Source organism: Nicotiana tomentosiformis, chromosome 6, assembly GCF_000390325.3.
Source record: "Nicotiana tomentosiformis chromosome 6, ASM39032v3, whole genome shotgun sequence".
Lineage (NCBI taxonomy): Eukaryota > Viridiplantae > Streptophyta > Magnoliopsida > Solanales > Solanaceae > Nicotiana > Nicotiana tomentosiformis.
Window position 1 is genome coordinate 100,644,085 of NC_090817.1, and position 18,647 is coordinate 100,662,731.

Here is an 18,647-nt window from a genome sequence, read left to right on the forward strand (position 1 = left end):
ATGATGTTTTGAATGGAGCTATTATTACTTCTAGGGCAAGTCCCGAGTAAATTAGAAGAAGTGGCTAGGTTGGTAATGGTTGAATCAGCACGGTTATGGCAGTGGCCAGTTTCTCCAGTGTGAAGTTATACATGTAGTTTGTGGATGTACACTTGGGCTTGAGCGCCACCACAACTTGGTTGATTTGGGAGGTATTCGATTCGTATGGCTTTGTTGTGTAAAGGGATTTCTGGAAGAGTTATGGCAGTTTAGATCACGACATGAGGTTATATTTTCTGCAGTTTGGGAATTTAGTTGCGTGTTGCATTGGTTCTTCTGAAATGAGCTAAGTCTATATGATGAAGTGTTTATTCTATTAGTGGATCAGGGGTTATCATGGAGTTATGGTACTCTCACGTATTGGCATGTTAGGTACAGTGAGCGGCATGGGAATTTGGAAGTTGAGGATCAAGGTTGCGGTTCGATGTCGACAATAATGTCAAGAGCTCGGATGAGCAGGGAAGAATTCAGATGTTTAGAGTAAGCTGGTATTGTCCTTAGCGTCACCTGAGATCGGTGTCAGGTGGAAGAGGCCTTGTGTATTGACTTGCAGATTTTTGACTCACTCTACAGAATTAGAACAGTTGGTGATATGGATGTGCGGACCTTGCTACCTGAGCAGAATGGTTGTGGGAGCATGCCCCATGGGGAGATTTGTATAAGTGTGACATGTCAGTCAATTGATTGTTAAAGATTGAGACCGAATATGAAGGTCATGGTAATATCGCAAGTGTGAGAGTTTATGCCTGAGAGGCATTCTATTCCTTGGGTTGTGGACCATGTGAGTTCGTTTCGGATTTGACGACTATTCTTATGTGTCGTGAATAGGTCATTGTGGGTCCTTGAGAGGCTATTTAGCCAAGCATGGTATGATCAGAATCGATTTGAGGTCCGTGGATGGATCTAAATGTGAATGTGGGCTCTATATCAGGCCGGATGTGTTCATCTCAGCATAGCATTGTTTTCGGAGGGGTCTTCGGGCCTTGGATGTTATTTCTGTCATCAGCTATTTCATGTAATACTCTATTGCGCCATGTGGCTTGTGAGACAGTTTGAATATTCTCACTCGTATTGAGATCCCGTATAGTGGAGGTATTATGTGAGCATGATGATCTCGAGATGCAGATCATATATCACACCTTGGTTGTGCTTGAGTTTTATAGCATATGATGCTACCCGTCTCCCTAGGATTTGTATTATGCACTTGGCGTGCTTATGGTTGATATTCAGGCATTCTGTGAGTATAAGCGTTACGACTCGATGTGTGTTTTCTTTAGATTAATATGTGTGGATCGGGTGGAACGACGCCACGGGTATCACAGTTGGATCGGGTTGCACGCCGCAACAGTGTGTTATTAGTACAGTTTCCCATATCTAGTATGGTGTGTTTTGCCTCTCATATCCTGAGGAAGGTTCCTAACATCCTTTCAGTTGTTTAGTTAGCTACGTGGGTTGAGTAACTCTTTCCAGAGTTCATTTTTCCTTATGTATCACGTTCGAGTTTATATCTTGTTAGCACTTTGTGGCATCATATGAGCCTTTTAGCAGTGTTTGTGGTGGCTTATTGCCAGAACGACTTGTACTGGGTGAGACAAGATTTTTGGACCCGGGATCAGTGCGATCAGATTTATATGAAGCATATTAAAGAGTAAATATTTTTATTCAGTCGAGAATGAGGTAATGGTTCTTGTCGAGAGGAAAGACTCCATAAATCGTGATTCGGCAGGTGGTCATGAGTTTCGCACATCTTCTCTATCGTGGCAGTATTGCAAGAGTTGGAATAGGACTTATATAGGTCATGAGGTGTGTTGTGAGCATCGGATTCGTGGGATTTCGACTATTGTTGTCAGAGGATGCTATTATGGTTGTGTGAGTTACATGGTGCGTGGTATGAATTCAGTAAAGGTATGCAATCATGTATTGGCGCATCGTGTAGCGATTGAAACAGTGTTCGTATGTTGGAAGCAGGCCTAGTAGAGAATTTCGGATGTTGGAATTAGGATCTAAGGCTTATTTGCCTAAATAAGGGAAGTATCTTCAGAATTGCTCGAGCTAATGTGCGCAGCTGGGTTGTGGTAGCACGGGTAGGTGCACGAGGTGTCAAACAATGATTTCAGACAACTCTAGAGCAGTTCTTAGCATGTTCTAGGACGAACGTATGTTTAAGTGGGAGAGAATGTAACGACCCGACCGGACGTTTTGAGCTCTAGCACGTCGTTCAGCGGGTTGATGCCCTTAGTAGCTTCACTTCAGGTATTATGACTTGTACGCATGGTCGGAATTTAATTTCGGGAAGTTCAGAGTTAATTTGAAAAGAAAATTCTAATTTCGAAGGCCTTAGGTTGGAGGAATTGACTAAAGTATGATTTTTGAGTAAACGACCTCGGAATCGGGATTTGAAGGTTCCAACAAGTTCGTATGATAATTTTGGACTTGGGCGTATGTCCGCATCGGGTTTTGGATGACCCGGGAACGTTCGGCGCCTATTGTGGAAGTTGGCATTTTTAAAGGATTTCATAAATTTGAGTTGAAGAGCATTTGAATTATATAGACGTCAGTTTGTGATTCCGAGTCTCGGAATAGCTCCGTATGGTGATTATGGTATTGGGAGCACGTCCGGATGTGGATTTGGAAATCCGTAGGCCATTTTGAGGCCATTTGGAGAAAGTTGGAATTTGGATGATTTTTGAGAAGTTTGATCGAGAGTGGACTTTTCGATATTGGAGTCGGATTCTGATTACGGAAACTGGAGTAGATCCGTAATGTCAATTAGGACTTGTGTGCAAAAATTTGAGGTCAATCGGACGTGATTTGAAAGGTTTTGGCATCAAAGGTAGAAGTTGAAGTTCTAAAGTTCATTAAGCTTGAATTTGGGGTGTGATTCATGGTTTTAGCGTTGTTTGATATGATTCGAAGGCTCGAGCAAGTTCGTGTCATGTTTTGGTACGTGTTGGTATAATTGGTTGAGGTCCTGAGGGCCTCGGGTGGATTACGGATGGTCGACAGATTGAGTTTGGACTTAGAAGGTGTGCTGAAGCAGCTGTCATCGGGTGGATTCCTGTGAGGTTTTGGCCGCAGGTGCGGGGCCACAAAAGCGGCCATAAGGGTCGCAAAAGCGGTTTTGGCTAGGGAAGGCTGGGGCCGCAGATGCGGTCGAGTTCCGCAGAAGTAGGACTGCACCTGCGCAAGTGGGGTCGCAGAAGCACCTTTGGGGCCGCAGATGCGGAGTTGAGTGCCCTGATGGAGGACAGTAGGAGCAGAATTTGGACCACACCTGCGGAACCGCAGAAGCAGTCAAGGAGCCGCATGTGCGAAAATGTCGCTGGGCTGAATGGTTTAAAGAGCGAGATTTGGCTCTTCTTCTCTCATTTCTCACTTGGTTGGGACTATTTTGGAGAGCTTCAAAGGGATATTCTTATCAAGCAACACAAGGTAAGTGATTCCCACTCATCATAAGTTAAATACATGATTTGTATAAGGATTTAAACATGAAAATGTGTAGGAATTGTGGGATTTTGGTATAAAACCTAGAAATCGGTATTTTTGGATATTAACCACGAATTTGGGCATGGAATTGGAAATAAATTATATATTTGAGGTCGTGTGGTTATGGGTAATGGTTATCTTCGAAAAATTTTGGAATCCGAGCACGTGGGCCCGATGGTGATTTTTATCGACTTTTCGAGCGGAGTTGGGAATTTGTCTAAATTGAATTGTTATGAGTATTGGAGTATGTTCTTATTGGTTTGCACATTGTTTGACTAGTTTTGGAACGACGGGCACCGGTTTGAGGTGTTAGAACGGCATTGGAGTCGGTTACGGAACTTCGGAGCGAGGTAAGTCTCCTTTCTAACCTTGTAAGCGGGAATTAACCCCATAGGTGAACTAAATTATTATGTGTTTCTATTTGTGGGGGCTACGTACGCCCGAGGTGATGAGAGTCTGTACGTAGCTACTAGTTATGCCTATGTTCAGGTAGTTTTAGGCTTACATCATGCCTTGTTGATATTGTTATTGATTTATGTTTATTGTTTGCCTTGAGAAGGAGCGAGATTGAGTTTGCTTATTAAATGTTTTTGAAAGGAGTTGAAATTGAGGAAGAATTGGGATCTTAAAAATATTCATTTGAATTTCTTATTTTGAAAAGAATGGAAGAATACTATAATAACTTAAGAAGTCTATGTGTATCCACGTCGCAAGTATGATTCGCGAGCGGGGTAATTAAGAAAAAGGTTATGATTTATTGATAAATTTATAATTGACCGCGTCGCATGGATTATTCGCGAGCGGGATAATAGATGCATCTATGGTTCGCGCCGTTCGACCCTCGGCAGTGCATAATTTATTTTTATGTTGGATCGGGTCGTACGACCTCGGCATGACTTGCGCATGATTGAATTGTTTTTCTTTGGAATTTATGATAATTGATATTGTCTCTTTGGCCTGAGATAAATTGCTAAATAATGGGAAATATTCAAAATAATGAGCTTACATCCGTTCTACGAAATCCATTCTTAAGCATACCATTGGTATTTTATTTATAGCCCATAGTAAGTGTCCGAGTCAACCCATCGTCACTACTTCTTCGGGGTTAGGCGGGATACTTACTGGGTACGCGTTGATTTACGTATTCATACTACACTTGCTGCACATTATTGTGCAGGTGCATATATGTCTAGCAGCTTTGTGGGAGCAGAGGTGTGGTTATATGCAGAGACTTAGGTGACCTGCATTTCCATCTATGATCCGCAGCCAGCAGTGTTTCCTTTAGAGTTACATAAGTATTTTCCTGTCTAATTTGTATTCTAAATAGGTGTTGTATTTTATTTTGCTTTCCTAGTGATGCTCATGCAATTGTGACACCGGGTTTTGGGGTGATTATGGGTTTTACTGTATTGGAATTGTTACAAATACTATTATTTACTCCGTAAATTCCATCTTTTATTATTTACTTGAAGGAAATACGATTTCAGAAATATTAAAACGAGAACCAAATTAAGTATTTATTTTTGGCTTTCGTGACAGTGGTGTCCGGCGCCATCATGACTTTAATGAATTTTGGGTCGTGACATGTATAATCTACTAGATGCTCATACACTTGTGACACCAGGTCTTGGCACACACACTAGTAGAATTTTGGATTTAAGTATTTTTGTTGATTTTTAATTTAGCAGACCTTTCATGTTTTCTTAATTTTTGCAAGTAAGAAGAGTTTAATTACTTGGATAATGTTTAAAGAAATCATTATATGTGTAATTCACTAGTTGTCTTACCTAGCGGGCCCGGGCCCCCCGGAACCGGATCGCCTAAAATTTTTCTGGGCCATAAAATACGACCTAAGGAACCATAGTCACCACCCGGCCATGACCGTTCCTCATTTTTTTGCGTTTTACGGCCAAACAACTAGAATTCTCCCTGATTCTCATATTTTCGTGTGCTATAGCCCACGCCTTCCGAGTGGGCCCGGGTCCCCCGGACCCTGATAGCCTAAAATTTTTTCGGGCCATCAAATACAACCTAAGGAACCATAGTCACCGCCCTGCCATGACCGTTGCTCATTTTTTTGCATTTTACGGCCAAATAATTAGAATTCAGCCAGACTACCATATTTTCGTGTGCCGACTTCCGAGTGGGCCGGGCCCCTCCGTACCCGAATTGCCTTAAATATTTTTGGGGCATTAAATACGACCTAAGGAACCATACTCACTGCCCCGCCATGATCGTTCCTCGTTATTTTTTGCGTTTTATGGCCAAGAAACTAGAATTCGCCCGATTCCCATATTTTCGTGTGCTATAGCCCATGCCTTTTGAGTAGGCATGGGCCGGCCCGGACCCGGATAGCCTAAAAATTTTTGGGCCATCAAATACGAACTAAAAAATAATAGTCACCGCCCTGCCATGACCGTTTCACATTTATTTGCGTTTTACGGCCAAAAAACTAGAATTCCGCCCGATTACCATATTTTCATGTGCTGCCTTCCGAGTGGGTCGGGCCCCTCCGGACCCGTATCGCCTTAAATTTTTTAGGGCCATCAAATACAACATAAGGAATCATAGTCATCGCCCCGTCATGACCGTTCCTCTTTGTTTTTGCGTTTTACTGCCAAAACTAAAATTCCACCTGATTCCCATATTTTCGTGTGCTATAGCCTACGCCTTTCGAGTGGGCCGGGGCCGCCCGGACCCGGATAGACTAAATATTTTTTAGGCAATCAAATGTGACCTAAAAAATCAGTCACCGCCACGCCATGACCGTTCCTCATTTTTTTTGCATTTTACGGCCAAACAACTAGAATTCCCCTCGATTCCAATATTTTCGTGTTCTATAGGCCACGCTTTCCGAGCGGGCTCGGGCTGCCCGGACCCAAATAGCCTAAAATTTTTTCGGACCATCAAATACGACCTAAGGAACCATAGTCTCCGCCCCGCCTTGACCGTTCCTCATTTTTTGCATTTTACGACCAAAAAACTAGAATTCCGCCCAATTACCATATTTGCGTGTGCTATAGCCTACGACTTCCGAGTAGGCCCGGGCCGCCCAGACACAGATAACCTAAACTTTTTTCGGGCCATCAAATATGACTTAAGGAACCATACTCACCGCCCCGCCATGAACGTTCCTCATTATTTTACGTTTTACAGCCAAAACACTAGAATTCCGCCCGATTCCCATATTTTCGTGTGCTATAGCCCACGCCTTCCGAGTGGGCCCGGGTCCCCCGGCACCGGATCGCCTAAAATATTTTCGGGCCATCAAATACGACCTAAGGAACCATAGTCACAACCCTGCTATGACCGTTTCTCGATTTTTTCATTTTACGGCCAAAAAAATAGAATTCAACCCGATTCCAATATTTTAGTGTGCTATAGCCCACGCCTTCCGAGTGGGCCCGGGCACCCAAACCCCGATCGCCTAAAAACTTCTCGGGCGTTGTTTTGCATTTTACGGCCAAAAACTAGAATTTCGCCTTATTCCCATATTTTCGTGTGCTATAGCCCACGCTTTTCGAGTGGGCCCGGGTCCCCTGGACCCGGATCGCCTAAAATTTTATCGCGCCATAGAATACGACCTAAGGAACCATAGGCACCGCCTCGCCATGATCGTTCCTCGTGTTTTTGCGTTTTATGGCCAAAAAACTAGAATTCCGCCCGATTCACATATTTTCGTGTGTTATAACCCACGCCTTCAGAGTGAGCCCGGGCCCCCCAAAACCGGATCGCCTAAAATTCTTTCGGGCCATAAAATACTACCTAAGGAACCATAGTCACACCCCGCCTTATCCGTTTCTCGTTGTTTTCATTTTACGGCCAATAAACTAGAATTCCGCCCGATTCCCATATTTTCATGTGCTATAGTCCACGCCTTCCGAGTGGGTCCGGGCTGCCCGGACCCAGAAAGCCTAAATATTTTTTGGGCCATCAAATACGACATAAGAAACCATACTCACCGCCCCTCCATGAACGTTCCTCATTATTTTGCGTTTTACGGCCAAGAAACTAGAATTCCGCCCGATTACCATATTTTCGTGTGCTATATCCCATGCCTTCCGAGTAGCCCCGAACCGCCCAGACCCGGATAGCCTGAAATTTTATCTGGTCATTCAATACAACCTAAGGAACCATAGTCAACGCCCTACCATATTCGTTCCTCATTTTTTTGCATTTTACGGCCAAAAAACTAGAATTCCGCCCGATTACCAAATTTACATGTGCCGCCTTCCGAGTGGGTCGGGCCCCTCCGGACCCGGATCGCCTTAAACTTTTTCGGGCCATCAAATACGACCTAAGGAACCATAGTCAGTGCCCCACCATGACCGTTCCTCGTTGTTTTGCGTTTAACGGTCAAAAACTAGAATTCCACCCGATTTCCATATTTTCATTTGCTATAGCAAACGCCTTCTGAGTGGGCCCGGAACGCCCGGACCCGGATAGCCTAAATTTTTTTCGGGCCATAAAATACGACCTAAGGAACCATAGTCACCGCCCGCCATGACCGTTCCTCTTTCTTTTTGCATTTTACGGCCAAGCAACTGGAATTCCGCTCAATTCTCATATTTTCGTGTGCTATAGGCCACGCCTTCCGAGTAGGGCCGGGCCGCCCGGACCCGGATAGCATAAAATTTTTTTGGCCATCAAATACGACCTAAGGAACCATAGTCACCACCCTGCCATGACCGTTCCTCATTTATTTCATTTTACGACCAAAAAACATAAATTTCGCCTGATTCCCATATTTTCGTGTGCTAAATAGCCGCGCATTGCGACTGGGCCCGGGCCCCCCGGACCCGGGTCGCCTAAAATTTTTTCGAGCCATAGAATATGACCTAAGGAACCATAGTCACCGCCCCGCCATGACCGTTCCGCGGTTGTTCTGTGTTTTATGGCCAAAAAACTAGAATTCCGCCTTATTCTCATATTTTCGTGTGCTATAGCCCACGCCTTCCAAGTGGGCCCGGGCCCCCCTGAACTGGATCGCCTAAAATTTTTTCGGGCCATAAATTACGACCTAAGGAACCATAGTTACCACCCTACCATGTCTGTTCCTTGTTGTTTTGCGTTTTACGGCCAAAAAACTAGAATTTCGCCCGATTCCCATATTTTCGTGAGCTATAGCCCACGTCTTCCGAGTGGGCACAGGTCCCCCGGACCCGAATCACCTAAAAAATTTTCAGGCCATAGAATACGACCTAAGGAACCATAGTCACCGCCCCGCCATGACCGTTCCTCATTTTTCTTGCGTTTTATGGCCAAAAAACTAGAATTACGCCTGATTACCATTTTTTCGTGTGCTATAGTCCACGCCTTCCAAGTGGGCCAGGGCCCCCCTGAACCGGATCGCCTAATATTTTACCGGGCCATCAAATACGACCTAAGAAACCATAGTCACCTCCCCGCCATGACCGTTCCTCGGTTTTTTGCATTTCACGGCAAAAAAAACTAGAATTCCGCCTGATTCACATATTTTCGTGTGCTATAGCCCACGCCTTCCGAGTGGGCCCGGGTCGCCCGGACCCGTAGAGCCTAAAATTTGTTCGGGCCATAGAATATGACTTAAGGAACCATAGTCACTGCGCCGCCATAATCGTTCCTCATTTTTTGCAATTTACGGCCAAAAAACTAGAATTCCGCCCGAATCCCATATTTTCGTGTGCTATAGCCCAACGTCATCCGAGTGGGCCCGGGCCCCCCGGAACCGGATCTCCTAATATTTTTCTAGGCCATCAAATACATCCTAAGGAACCATAGTCACTACCCCACCATGACCGTTCCTCGTTTTTTTGCGTTTAATGGCCAAAAACTAGAATTCCACCCGATTTTCATATTTTCGTGTGCTATAGCAAACGACTTCCGACTAGGACCGGGATGCCCGGACCCGGATAGCCTAATTTTTTTTCGGGCCATCAAATACGACCTAAGTAATCATAGTCACCGCCCCTCCATGACCGTTCCATGTTTTTTCGCATTTTATGGCCAAAAAACTAGAATTCCGCCCAATTCCCATATTTTCGTGTGCTAAATAGCCCATGCCTTGCGACTGGGCCCGGGCCCCCCGGACCCGGGTCGCCTAAAAATTTTTCGAGCCATAGAATATGACCTAAGGAACCATAGTCACTGCCCTGCCATGACCGTTCCGCGGTTGTTACTGTGTTTTACGGCCAAAAAACTAGAATTCCGCCTGATTACCAAATTTACATGTGCCGCCTTCCGAGTGGGTCGGGCCCCTCCGGACCCGGATCGCCTTAAACTTTTTCGGGCCATCAAATACGACCTAAGGAACCATAGTCAGTGCCCCACCATGACCGTTCCTCGTTGTTTTGCGTTTAACGGTCAAAAACTAGAATTCCACCCGATTTCCATATTTTCATGTGCTATAGCAAACGCCTTCTGAGTGGGCCCGGAACGCCCGGACCCGGATAGCCTAAATTTTTTTCGGGCCATAAAATACGACCTAAGGAACCATAGTCACCGCCCGCCATGACCGTTCCTCTTTCTTTTTGCATTTTACGGCCAAGCAACTGGAATTCCGCTCAATTCCCATATTTTCGTGTGCTATAGGCCACGCCTTCCGAGTAGGGCCGGGCCGCCCGGACCCGGATAGCATAAAATTTTTTTGGCCATCAAATACGACCTAAGGAACCATAGTCACCACCCTGCCATGACCGTTCCTCGTTTATTTCATTTTACGACCAAAAAACTTAAATTTTGCCTGATTCCCATATTTTCGTGTGCTAAATAGCCCGCGCATTGCGACTGGGCCCGGGCCCCCCGGACCCGGGTCGCCTAAAAATTTTTCGAGCCATAGAATATGACCTAAGGAACCATAGTCACCGCCCCGCCATGACCGTTCCGCGGTTGTTCTGTGTTTTATGGCCAAAAAACTAAAATTCCGCCTTATTCTCATATTTTCGTGTGCTATAGCCCACGCCTTCCAAGTGGGCCCGGGCCCCCCTGAACTGGATCGCCTAAAATTTTTTCGGGCCATAAATTACGACCTAAGGAACCATAGTTACCACCTTGCCATGTCTATTCCTTGTTGTTTTGCGTTTTACGGCCAAAAAACTAGAATTTCGCCCGATTCCCATATTTTCGTGAGCTATAGCCCACGTCTTCCGAGTGGGCACAGGTCCCCCGGACCCGAATCACCTAAAAAATTTTCAGGCCATAGAATACGACCTAAGGAACCATAGTCACCGCCCCTCCATGACCGTTCCTCATTTTTCTTGCGTTTTATGGCCAAAAAACTAGAATTACGCCTGATTACCATTTTTTCGTGTGCTATAGTCTACGCCTTCCAAGTGGGCCAGGGCCCCCTGAACCGGATCGCCTAATATTTTACCGGGCCATCAAATACGACCTAAGAAACCATAGTCACCTCCCCGCCATGACCGTTCCTCGGTTTTTTGCATTTTACGGCAAAAAAAACTAGAATTCCGCCTGATTCACATATTTTCGTGTGCTATAGCCCACGCCTTCCGAGTGGGCCCGGGTCGCCCGGACCCGTAGAGCCTAAAATTTGTTCGGGCCCTAGAATATGACTTAAGGAACCATAGTCACTGCGCCGCCATAATCGTTCCTCATTTTTTGCAATTTACGGCCAAAAAACTAGAATTCCGCCCGAATCCCATATTTTCGTGTGCTATAGCCTAACGTCATCCGAGTGGGCCCGGGCCCCCCGGAACCGGATCTCCTAATATTTTTTTAGGCCATCAAATACATCCTAAGGAACCATAGTCACTACCCCACCATGACCGTTCCTCGTTTTTTTGCGTTTAATGGCCAAAAACTAGAATTCCACCCGATTTCCATATTTTCGTGTGCTATAGCAAACGACTTCCGACTAGGACCGGGATGCCCGGACCCGAATAGCCTAATTTTTTTTCGGGCCATCAAATACGACCTAAGTAATCATAGTCACCGCCCCTCCATGACCGTTCCATGTTTTTTCGCATTTTATGGCCAAAAAACTAGAATTCCGCCCAATTCCCATATTTTCGTGTGCTAAATAGCCCATGCCTTGCGACTGGGCCCGGGCCCCCCGGACCCGGGTCGCCTAAAAATTTTTCGAGCCATAGAATAATACCTAAGGAACCATAGTCACTGCCCTGCCATGACCGTTCCGCGGTTGTTACTGTGTTTTATGGCCAAAAAACTAGAATTCCGCCTGATTCCCATATTTTCGTGTGCTATAGCCCACACCTTCCCAGTCGACAGGGCCCCCCAGACCCGGTTCGCCTAAAAAAAAATTCGGGCCATTAACTACGACCTAAGGAACCATAGTCACCACCCCTCCATGACATTTTCTTGGTTTTTTGCATTTTACGGCCAAAAAACTAAAATTTCGCCCGATTCCCATATTTACATGTGCTATATAGCACACGCCTTCCGAGTGGTCCCGGGCCCCCCAGACCCGGATCGCCTAAAATTTTTCGGGCCCTCAAATATGACCTAAGGAACCATAGTCACCACCCCGCCATGATCGTTCTTTATTTCTTTGCGTTTTACGGCCAAAAAACTAGAATTCCGCCCGATTCCCATATTTTCGTGTGCTATAGCCCACGCCTTCCGAGTGGGCCCGGACCCCACAGATCCGATCGCCTAAAAATATTCTGGGCCACTAACTACGACCTAAGGAACCATAGTTATCGCCCCGACATGACCGTTCCTCGTTGATTTGCATTTTACGGCCAAAAGATTAGAATTTTGCCTGATTCCCATATTGTCTTGTACTATAGCCCACGCGTTCTGAGTGAGCCTGGGCCCCCCCAGACCCCGATCAAATAAAATTTTTCCGGGCCATCAAATATGACCTAAGCTACCATAGTCACCGCCCCACAATGACTGTTCCTCTTTTATTTGCGTTTTATGGAAAACAAAACTAGAATTCCGCTAGATTCCCATATTTTCGTGTGCTATAGCCCACGCCTTCCCAATGTGCAGGGCTCCCGGACCCAGATCGCCTAAAAATTTTCTGGGCCATCAAATACGACCTAAGGAACCATAGTCTCAGCCCTGCCATGACCTTTCCTCATTTTTTGCATTTGATGGCCAAAATATTAGAATTCTGCTCGATTCCCATATTTTCGTGTGCTATATCCCACACCTTCCGAGTGGGCCCGGGACCCCCGGACCCCGATCGCCTTAAATTTATTCGGGCCATCAAATATGACCTAAGGAACCATAGTCACCGCCCCGCCATCACCGTTCCTCGTTAGTTTGCGTTTTACGGACAAAAAAAAAATTATGCCCGATTCCCATATTTTCACGTGCTATCCACGCCCTCTGTGGGCCTGGGGCCCCTGGAACTGGATCTACAAAAAATTTTCTGGGCCATCAAATACGACCTAAGGAACAATAGTCACCGCCCCGCCATGACCGTACCTCATTTTTTTGCATTTTACGACCAAATAACAAGAATTCCGCCTGATTCTAATATTTTTGTGTGTTATAGCGCATGCCTTCCTAGTGGGCAGGGGGGCCCCGACCGGATCGACAAAATTTTTTCCGGGCCATCAAATACGACCTAAGGAACTATAGTCACCACCCCGCTATGACCGTTCCTCGTGTTTTATATTTTCGGCCAAAAAACTAGAATTCCGCCACATTCCTATATTTTCGTGTGTCATAGCCCATGCCTTCCGAGTGGGCTCGGGCCCCTCGGACCCCCGAATGCCTAAACTTTTTTTGGGCCATCAAATACAACCTAAGGAACCATAATCACCAATCCTTCATGACCGTTCCTCATTTTGTTTGCATTTTACGGCCAAAAAATAAGAATTCCGCCCGATTCCCATATTTTCGTGTGCTATAGCCCATGCCTTGCGAGTGGGCCGGGCCCACCACACCCGGATCGCCTAAATTTTTTTTGATTAATCAAATGAGACCTAAGGAACCATAGTCACCGCCCAGCCATGACCGTTCCTCATTTGTTTGTGTTTTACAACAAAAAAACTAGAATTCCTCCCGATTCTCATATTTTTGTGTGATATAGCCCACGCCTTCCGAGTAGGCCCGGGCCCCCCAGACCTCGATCGCCTAAAAATTTTTCAGGCCATGAAATACGACCTAAGGAACCATAGTCACCGCTCCTCCATGATTGTTCCTCATTGTTTTGAGTTTTACGACCAAAAAACTAGAATTTCACCCGATTACCATATTTTCGTGTGCTATAGCCCACCCCTTCCCAGTGGGCCCCGCCAAACCCAAATAGCCTAAAAAAATTTCGGGCCATCAAATACGACCTAAGGAACCATAGGTACCGCCCCTCCATGTCCGTTCCTCATTTTATTGCATTTTACGGCCAAAAAACTAGAATTCCGCCCGATTCCCATATTTGCGTGTGCTATATCCCATGCCTTCCGAGTAGGCCCGGACCCCCAGACCCCGATCGCCTAAAATTTATTCGGGCCATCAAATATGACCTAAGGAACCATAGTCACCGCCCCAGAATGACCGTTCCTCGTTATTGTTTTATGGATAAAAAACTATAATTCCGCCCGGTTCCCATATTTTCGTATGCTATAGACCATGCCTTCCGAGTGGGCCCGGGGCGCCCGGAACCGGATCGACAAAATTTTTTTGGGCCATCAAATACGACCTAAGGAACAATAGTCACTGCCCTGCCATGATCATTACTCATATTTTTGCGTTTTACGACCAAACAACAAGAATTTCGCCTGATTCCCATATTTTCGTGTGTTATAGCGCACACCTTCCCAGTGGGCAGGGGGCCCCTGACCCGAATCGACAAAATTTTATCCGGGCCATCAAGTACGACCTAAGGAACCATAGTCACTGCCCGGCTATGACCGTTCCTCATATTTTATATTTTCGGCTAAAAAACTAGAATTCCGCCACATTCCCATATTTTCATGTGCTATAGCCCATGCCTTCCGAGTGGGCTCGGGCCTCTCGGACCACCGATCGCCTAATATATTTTCTGGGCCATCAAATATGACCTAAGGAAACATAGTCACCAATCCGCCATGGCCGTTCCTCGTTGTTTTTGTATTTTACGTCAAAAAACAAGAATTCTGCCCGATTCCCATATTTTCGTGTGCTATAGCCCACGCCTTGCGAGTGGGCCCGGGCCTACCGCACCCGGATCGCTTAAACTTTTTTCGAGCCATCAAATACGACCTAAGGAACCATAGTCACCACCCAGCCATGACCGTTCCTCATTTGTTTGCGTTTTACAACCAAAAAACTAGAATTCCGCCTGATTCCCATATTTTTGTGTGATATAGCCCACGCCTTCCGAGTGGGCTCGGGCCTCCCACACCCCGATCGCCTAAAAATTTTCCAGGCCATGAAATACGACCTAAGGAACAATAGTTACCGCTCCGCCATGATCGTTCCTCGTTTTTTTGAGTTTTACGGCCAAAAAACTAGAATTCCACCCAATTACCATATTTTCCTGTGCTATAGCCCACCCCTTCCCAGTGGGCCCCGCCAAACCCGCATAGCCTAAAATTTTACTAGGCCATCAAATACGACCTAAGGAACCATAGTTAACGCCTCGCCATGTCCGTTCCTTATTTTATTGCATTTTACGACAAAAAAATAGAATTCCCATATTTGCGTGTGCTATATCCCATGCCTTCCGAGTAGGCCCGGACACCCGAACCCCAATCGCCTAAAATTTATTCGGGCCATCAAATATGACCTAAGGAACCATAGTCACCGCCCCGCAATGACCGTTCCTCGTTATTTTGTGTGTTATGGCCAAAAACTATAATTCGCCAGATTCCCATATTTTCGTATGCTATAGACCACGCCTTCCGAGTGGGCTCGGGGCTCCGGGAACCGGATCGACAAATTTTTTTTTTCGGCCATCAAATACGACCTAAGGAACAATAGTCATCGCCCTGCCATGACAGTTACTCATTTTTTTGCGTTTTACAACCAAACAACAAGAATTCCGCCTGATTCCCATATTTTCATGTGTTATAGCGCACGCCTTCCTAGTGGGCAGGGGGCCCCCGACCCGAATCGACAATATTCTTTTCGGGCCATCAAATACAACCTAAGGAACCATAGTCACCGCCCGGCCATGACCGTTCCTCGTGTTTTATATTTTCGGCCAAAAAAATAGAATTCCGCCACATTCCCTTATTTTCATGTGCTATAGCCCATGCCTTCCGAGTGGGCTCAAGCCTCTCGGACCCCCGATCGCTTAAAATTTTTCTGGGCCATCGAATACGACCTAAGGAACCATAGTCACCGATCCACCATGACCTTTCCTCGTTTGTTTTTGTATTTTACGGCAAAAAAACAAGAATTCCGCCCGATTCCCATATTTTTGTGTGCTATAGCCCACGCCTTGCGAGTGGGCCCGGGCCCACCGCACTCGGATCGCCTAAACTTTTTCCGAGCCATCAAATATGACCTAAGGAACCATAGTCACCTCCCAGCCATGACCATTCCTCATTTGCTTGTGTTTTAAAACCAAAAAACTAGAATTTCGCCTGATTCCCATATTTTTGTGATATAGCCTACACCTTCCGAGTGGGCCCGGGCCCCCCAGACCCCGATCGCCTAAAATTTTCCAAGCCATGAAATACGACCTAAGGAACCATAATTACTGCTCCACCATGATCGTTCCTCATTTTTTTGAGTTTTACGGCTAAAAAACTAGAATTCCACCCGATTACCATATTTTCGTGTGCTATAACCCACCCCTTCCCAGTGGGCCTCGCCAAACCCGGATAGCCTAAAAATTTTTCAAGCCATCAAATACAACCTAAGGAACCATAGTTACCGCCCCGCCATGTCCGTTCCTCATTTTATTGCATTTTACGGCCAAAAAACTAGAATTCTGCCCGATTCCCATATTTGCGTGTGCTACATCCCACGCCTTCCGAGTAGGCCCGGACCCCCGGACCCCGATCGCCTAAAATTTATTCGGGCCATCAAATATGACCTAAGGAACCATAGTCACCGCCCCGCTATTACCGTTCCTCGTTATTTTGTGTTTTATGGCCAAAAAACTATAATTCCGCCCGATTCCCATATTTTCGTATGCTATAGACCACGCCTTCCGAGTGGGCCCGAGGCCCCCGAAACCGGATCGACAAATTTTTTTTCGGGCCATCAAATACAACCTAAGGAACAATAGTCACCGCCCCGCCATGACCGTTACTCATTTTTTTGCGTTTTACAACCAAACAACAAGAATTTCGCTTGATTCCCATATTTTCGTGTGTTATAGCGCACGCCTTCCCAGTGGGCAGGGAGCCCCCGACCCGAATCGACAAAAATTTTTTCGGGACATCAAATATGACCTAAGGAACCATAGTCACTGCCCGGCCATGACCGTTCCTCTTGTTTTATATTTTCGGCCAAAAAACTAGAATTCCGCCACATTCCCATATTTTCATGTGCTATAGCCCATGCCTTCCGAGTGGGCTCGGGCCCCTCGGACCCCCGATAGCCTAAAATTTTTCTGGGCCATCAAATACGACCTAAGGAACCATAGTCACCGATCCACCATGACCGTTCCTCGTTTGTTTTTGTATTTTACGGCAAAAAAACAAGAATTCCGCCCGATTCCCATATTTTTGTGTGCTATAGCCCACGCCTTGCGAGTGGGCCCGGGCCCACCGCACCCGAATTGCCTAAACTTTTTCCGAGCCATCAAATATGACCTAAGGAACCATAGTCACCGCCCAGCCATGACCGTTCCTCATTTGTTTGCGTTTTACAACCAAAAAACTAGAATTCCGCGTGATTCCCATATTTTTGTGTCATATAGCCCACACCTTCCGAGTGGGCTCGGGCCCCCAGACCCCGATCGCCTAAAATTTTCCAAGCCATGAAATACGACCTAAGGAACCATAATTACTGCTCCACCATGATCGTTTCTCATTTTTTTAAGTTTTACGGCCAAAAAACTAGAATTCCACCCGATTACCATATTTTCGTGTGCTATAGCCCACCCCTTCCCAGTGGGCCTCGCCAAACCCGGATAGCCTAAAATTTTTCCAGACCATCAAATACGACCTAAGGAACCATAGTTACCGCCCCGCCATATCCGTTCCTCATTTTATTGCATTTTATGGCCAAAAAACTAGAATTCTGCCCGATTCCCATATTTGCGTGTGCTACATCCCATGCCTTCCGAGTAGGCCCGGACCCCCAGACCCCGATCGCCTAAAATTTATTCGGGCCATCAAATATTACCTAAGGAACCATAGTCACCACCCCGCCATGACCGTTCCTCATTATTTTGTGTTTTATGGCCAAAAAACTATAATTCCGCCCGATTCCCATATTTTCGTATGCTATAGACCACGCCTTCCGAGTGGGCCCGAGGCCCCCAAAATCGGATCGACAAATTTTTTTTTCGGGCCATCAAATACGACCTAAGGAACAATAGTCACCGCCCCGCCATGACCGTTACTCATTTTTTTGCGTTTTACGACCAAACAACAAGAATTTCGCTTGATTCCCATATTTTCGTGTGTTATAGCGCACGCCTTCCCAGTGGGCAGGGGGCCCCCGACCTGAATCGACAAATATTTTTCCGGGCCATCAAATATGACCTAAGGAACCATAGTCACTGCCCGTCCATGACCGTTCCTCGTGTTTTATATTTTTGGCCAAAAAACTAGAATTCCGCCACATTCCCATATTTTCATGTGCTATAGCCTATGCCTTCCGCGTGGGCTCGGGCCCCTCGGACCCTCGATAGCCTAAAATTTTTTTGGGCCATCAAATATGACCTAAGGAACCATAGTCACCGATCCTCCATGGCCGTTCCTCCTTTTTTTTGTATTTTACGGCCAAAAAACAAGAATTCCGCCCGATTCCCATATTTTCGTGTGCTATAGCCCACACCTTGTGAGTGGGCCCGGGCCCACCGCACTGGATCGCTTAAAATTTTTCCGAGCCATCAAATACGACCTAAGGAACCATAGTCACTGCCCAGCCATGACCGTTCCTCATTTGTTTGCGTTTTACAACCAAAAAACTAGAATTCCGCCTGATTCCCATATTTTTGTTTGATATAGCCCACGCCTTTCGAGTGGGCTCGGGCCCCCCAGACCCCGATCGCCTAAAATTTTACAAGCCATGAAATACGACCTAAGGAACCATAGTTACCGCTCCGC